This window comes from Triplophysa rosa, linkage group LG22, assembly GCF_024868665.1.
Source record: "Triplophysa rosa linkage group LG22, Trosa_1v2, whole genome shotgun sequence".
NCBI lineage: Eukaryota > Metazoa > Chordata > Actinopteri > Cypriniformes > Nemacheilidae > Triplophysa > Triplophysa rosa.
The window spans coordinates 10,850,647-10,856,646 of NC_079911.1; positions in this window are offsets into that span (position 1 = coordinate 10,850,647).

Sequence of the window (6,000 nt, forward strand, 5' to 3'; positions counted from 1 at the left end):
AACTGCTGCAAAAATAACTACGCAGGAAGAACACTCACCATCAGCATATTTAGCCTGCAACATTGTAGTTCTGTCAGAGCTGATTATTTATTCCACGATTATTTAACAAGATGATCAGGACTGACTATCAGGGAAGGAATGATAGAGTTGAGATGATGGTGGATGTGTATGAAAGTATAGATTCTGTGCGAGATGCACACCAACCAATGCAGCATACAGGTAATGATTTTCATTTGATCTTTAAAATGTGAACCTTTAGGAAATGTTTGATGAATATCTACTTATCTATTTGTTCTGTAACTAATAGAGGAAAAAATGAGAATAAAAATTCAAAATCTCTTATCATCTTCAGGAAGTGAGTGTGCGAGGAACAGAAGTCCAAGATCAGTTCTAGTGTGTTTGGTGGTGCTGTGTGTTCTTCTACTGACTGCAGTCATAGTGCTGTGTGTCCTGATCTACACAAACAATCACCAGTTTCACATCAACTACAAAAACATCACACAAGACAGAGACCAACTAACCAACAATATCAAACTCACAGAAGAAAGAGACCAGCTACTAACCAGCAATACAAACCTTATTAAACAAAATACCAAATTAACTCAGGAGAACAACAGAATGTGGGAATGTTTAAAGGGTATTTTGTACTACACTAAACACAATTATTATTATAAAAATCATTTCAAAGCATGATCGAACAACCTGTAAAGTTGCATTGTGTCAACTGTTTGTGTTTACAGATGGATGGATTTACTATCAATCCAGCATGTATGTCATTTCATCTGAAAGGAAGAACTGGTCTGAGAGCAGAAGATACTGTAGAGCGAGAGGAGCAGATCTGATCATCATTAACAACAAAGAGGAACAAGTGAGTGAGAGATAGGGCTGTATTGGTCAACCATTTGAGTAAAATGGATAACACTAAATGTACATTATACAGTGAAAATCTACAAGAATGACAACCACATTTTATAACCAAACAACAAAAGCTGACTAAATTTTCAGGATCTGATGTCTTCAGGCAAAGCTTATATGTTTATGGGATCTCTTTAACCTACTGAATACAGTTGTAGTTATCTCATTTACAGTTTAACGGTTTGTGTGTACATGTGTATTTTGATGTAAGAGAATCATGTCAGTTTTATTATATACAGTAAATGCGTCATTTTTAGGACTTTCTTGTGAGAACTTTACACAAGGAGGTAGTCTGGATTGGTCTGTCTGACAGTGAGGTGGAGGGCACATGGAAATGGGTTGATGGCAGCAAACTAAACATTAGGTGAGAAATCACTTAATTGAACTGATTATTATCAATAAATGATTCTCACAGTCAGTATCATATCACACAGAGAACACCACTGAACATCTAATGCTCATCTGTTGTTTCAGATTCTGGGGGTCTGGAGAACCCAAAAGTTATCGAGGTGAGGACTGTGCTCTGTATAATTCAACAGAATGGACTACTTACCCATGTAATACAAAGTTTTACTGGATCTGTGAAAATAATTATTGTAATGAGCCATTACGCCATGCAATACGATAATTCAAGGCATTTCAAAGCCGTTTTAATTTTTTGTTGGCTACCTCTTTGCATTTTGTCAATCATTTAGCCATCTTTTGAATTAAAGTCTTGTTGGTGTTATGTGTGTCTTAAATATGTTTTCTTGTTGCTCTGGCCGTTACAGGGATAGTTAACCCCCCCAAAAAATATACCATCATTTACTCACCTTGGAGTTGTTCCAAATCTGTATAAATTTCTTTGTTCTGATGAACACAAAGGATATTTGGAAGAATGCTTGTAACCAAACAGTTCTTGGACCCCATTGACTACCATAGCAGGAAATTTTGCTTTATAAATGTCTGTGTTCTGTTGAACACAAAATAAGATATTTTGAAGAATGTAGGAAAGCAAACTATTCTGGGGCACTTTTGACTACTATTTGTCATTCTTCCTAGTATGGTAGTCAATGCGGTCCAAGAACTGTTTGGTTACAATCATTCGTCCAAATATATTTTTGTGTTCAACCAAACAAAGACAATCCTACAGATTTGGAACAACTAGTGAGTGTAATTCATGACAAAATTTTGTGCTTACGTCGGGCGGCCATCGATGAAGCCACGGCTGACAGTACAATAGTAAATCAATGAGAGAGATTAATTTTGAGTGACAGTAAAACTGACCAATCATATCATCTTTCTAAACGGGCACGCTTTATTTTTTGCTAACTTTCCGCTATCTGGGGGGTTGTTCGCAAGCAGTCTCGTAAAGTGGAAAGAGCACCAGAAGTTGGTTTGCCAACCACCATAAAACTTCAAAAGAAGAAGAAATGCGAAAAACGTCATTCAAAACAGCATGTGGATGAACTTTGTTATCAAGTCTTGGAAAAAAAGAGAAAAGCTGATAAACGTTGTTCAATCAAAACAACAGGAGGAAGACATTTACATTACATTTACATTCATGCATTTGGCAGACACGTTTATCCAAAGCGACTTACATTGCATTATCCTATACATTTATACATAGGTATGTGCATTCCCCTGGGATCAAACCCACAACCTTGCGTTGTTAATGCAATGCTCTTACCACTGATGTGCACATTTGTTTATGTTGCTTAGCTTTATTTGAGACAAGTGATTCTGACTTTTAACATATTGTGCATATCTGCTGTTATTCTGCAGTGACATTTTATCAGATAAATTGTAAATTTACTTCCGTCAGTTCCATACGTTTAGTTCACTGTACCAGTTTAATAATAAGATTGATTATAATCACTGTGTTGTTCGGCTTGTTGCGTTTCAAGTCTGGAGTAGCATTGTAAATGTATCATATGGTAAGTGTGATGGTGTAATGATGTATTCGTAATTCTATAGGAAAGCACCGTAAGGTTAAAATACATTACTATACTGTGGTAAGTGTGTGTGGGGGGGTAAAATAAATGAAAAATATATCATTAATAAATGATACTTTTTTAAATGGTGAACATGACACCCTCCGATACTCGCATAAAAATGCAGGTTTATGATGTGCATATATATTACACTTACATTGGACTGCTTTTGGGCTGGCAACCAATTTAGCAAGTTGACATAATGAACATTTTTTCAAGATAAAGATTTAAAGGTATAATTATCTGAAGAATGTAAATTCTGTCATGAATGACTCATCCTCACATCGTTCCACAACGTAATATACCTGTATTAATCTTTCGAACACAAATTAAGATTTTGATGAGGTCCGAGAGCTTTCTAACCCCCATAGACAGCAATGCAACTATACCATCTGATTTTGATTTTGCTGCGTCCACTCACAAACATATAATTTTGATATATGTACGGTAGGAAATGTACAAAATCTTCATGGAACATGATCTTTACTCAATATCCTAATGATTTTTGGCATAAAATAACTATTTGCGTGAGTAAATGACATACAAAGTACATTTGTCAGCGCCAAACTCTAACTGTGTGAACGTGGCCATAACATACTCTCTATCTGGGATGAAGATTTTTTTGGTGTGGTGTATACAATACAATACTGTCTAAGTGTATTACCTATACAACGCTTCATGTGCCTGCAACTGATGGCCTCCTGTCATGGTCGTGGTGAGACATGGACAGAGGACCCAGATGCAGACAGCGGTTAAGGGGTTAACAAGACGTTTAATCATAACAAAGAAAAAAGCAAAAAACCCACGAGGGGTTAACATAACAAAACAGGGGCAAATAATAGCATGACAAGACAAGGACTAAGACTAACTACACTTAAACAAGACTAAAATTAATTTTTGACATGAACTACACTAGACTAGATTGACAAGTCACAAGAACTCACCAAACAAATCACAATGAACCAGCACAGGACAGAAAACACAAGGGCATTATAAAGGGATCAAATCAAGAGGGAACAGCTGTGGGGCATGAAATAACTAATGAGTAATAATGAGGAGACAAGAGGGCGGGAACAGAGACGAGACCGGAGAGAGTTTATGGAAAGCCATAGGGGCCAAAAATGCCTCTCTCCACATTAAACATGAGGTTCTGTCATGATTCTCCCTCCTCATGTCATGTCTTTCTTGGTCTGGTGGCAGAACCACGACAGCCTCCAATATACACTTGCATCATATAGTGATAAAGTGGGACAAATTGTTTTAGTACACATGTGAAATTTTAAATTAAAATTTGATTTTAATACTGTATATGTAATGCTTAAGCTTGTATAAAGAGCCTCCTGCATTTCCTGCTCTTGAAGGTCATATGATCAAACTTCACACATGAATACGTTTCAAGCTATAAATAGAATCAAGGAACAGGCAGCACAAAGCAAACACATGAAAAAAAATCATCAGCATTTGTGCATTTAAACATTGATATTTCTAATCTTTTGTGCTAGTGAGATTATAGCAATGGACTGAAACTCAATGAAAAGAAAGAGAGTAGAAATAATGGATGACCTTGACACTTGTACGAACATGTTATGCAGTGTGTTGTTTCAAGTCTTGAAAGTTTTCTGAGTTGAGAGGCTACACAACAGAGCAACTTGCTTAATGTGTCTATAAACATAGTCCGACATGTTTATTGTATTTCCTCAGGCCCAATCACAGCTAGTCTGTCCAATATAAACCATTTTCTGGTGATGAAAATACAGATCCAAACCCTATGGTTCTGTTGACCTGTAGAATACAGAAGCTATAACACAAAAGCATTTTTATATTACCAGGTTCTCTTTGCATTTTGCAGTTGTGACTTCTGAAGATGTTTTACTTTCCACTTCCTTATAAGAGATCAATGACAGTTGCATAAAAATTACATAAAAATCATGGACCCTGCAAAACACATTCTAGCAAAACTACTCTTAACATTTCATGAAATTAAATGACATGTGACTTCTGGACTTCACACACTGACCTCAGATCAGTCGTTTGATTCGACAGCCAACCTGCTGTACTATAAAAATAACTACTCAGAAAGAACATTCACCGTTGGCATAGTTCAGGGTTTGCCTGCACCATTGTACTTCTGTAAGTCCAGAAATCCAGAGTATTTCAAACAAGATGATCAGGACCGAACCTTTCTTTATAAGCCATTAAACTATGCATTACATGTTTATTCAAAACATTTTAAACATCCTTTCAGGGTTTTGTGAGATGCTTCATGTGTTTTATGCGCTCATTACGATGCAAAGTCATTTTGTAACAGTTTATGTTGTTATACTACATCTCATGTGATACAATGTGGCATTTGTAATAACCATGTGGTTTTATCTTTAATGCATAAAGGCTGGTTATATATCACAGCTGTGGCTCTTGACATACTGGAATCATTCGCTCTCTCATCTCTATCCAAAAACATGACCTGTCAGATTTAGTAGTTTGAGTTGGTCTGAGTATCAAGAGTCTAAGGCCACTGTTGTCACGATCCTGCTCACTTGTTCAGGTTTTCTAGTCTTGTGACAGGATCGTGGCAGTACCCGCTTGTTTAGTGTGGAGAGAGACATGGCATTGTTTGTTTTGGTGTGCCATGCGCTCTCTCCAGTCTCGTCTTTGTTCCCGCCCTCTCGTTTCCTCATTATTTATTGGTAATGATTTCATGCCCCGCACCTGTTCCCCTCTTGATTTGGTCTTTCTTGTGCTGATTCATTTTGATTTGTTCGTATCATTGTGACTCGCTTTGCATGCATTGCTGTGTTCCTCTGAGAAGACTTGTGGCTATCCTTTCCTCCAAGGAATTTCCTGTTTTAGTCTAGTCTAGTTCGTTGTAGTTCGTGTCATGTGTTGTCTTTAATCTAGTCACATGTAGTTAGTCTATGTTCCTGTCGACCCTTCGCGTATTTTACCCTTGTAATGTTGTTTTACCCCCTTTGTGTTTTTTTGTTTTGTTTTTATTATTAAAATCTTTGTTTCCACCCACTTCTGTCTGCGCCTGGGTTCTCTGTCCTTGAAATCCCTGGCAAATGTGATCCTATCACACAAAATAAACCCCAATACTAAAGACTATTTGAAG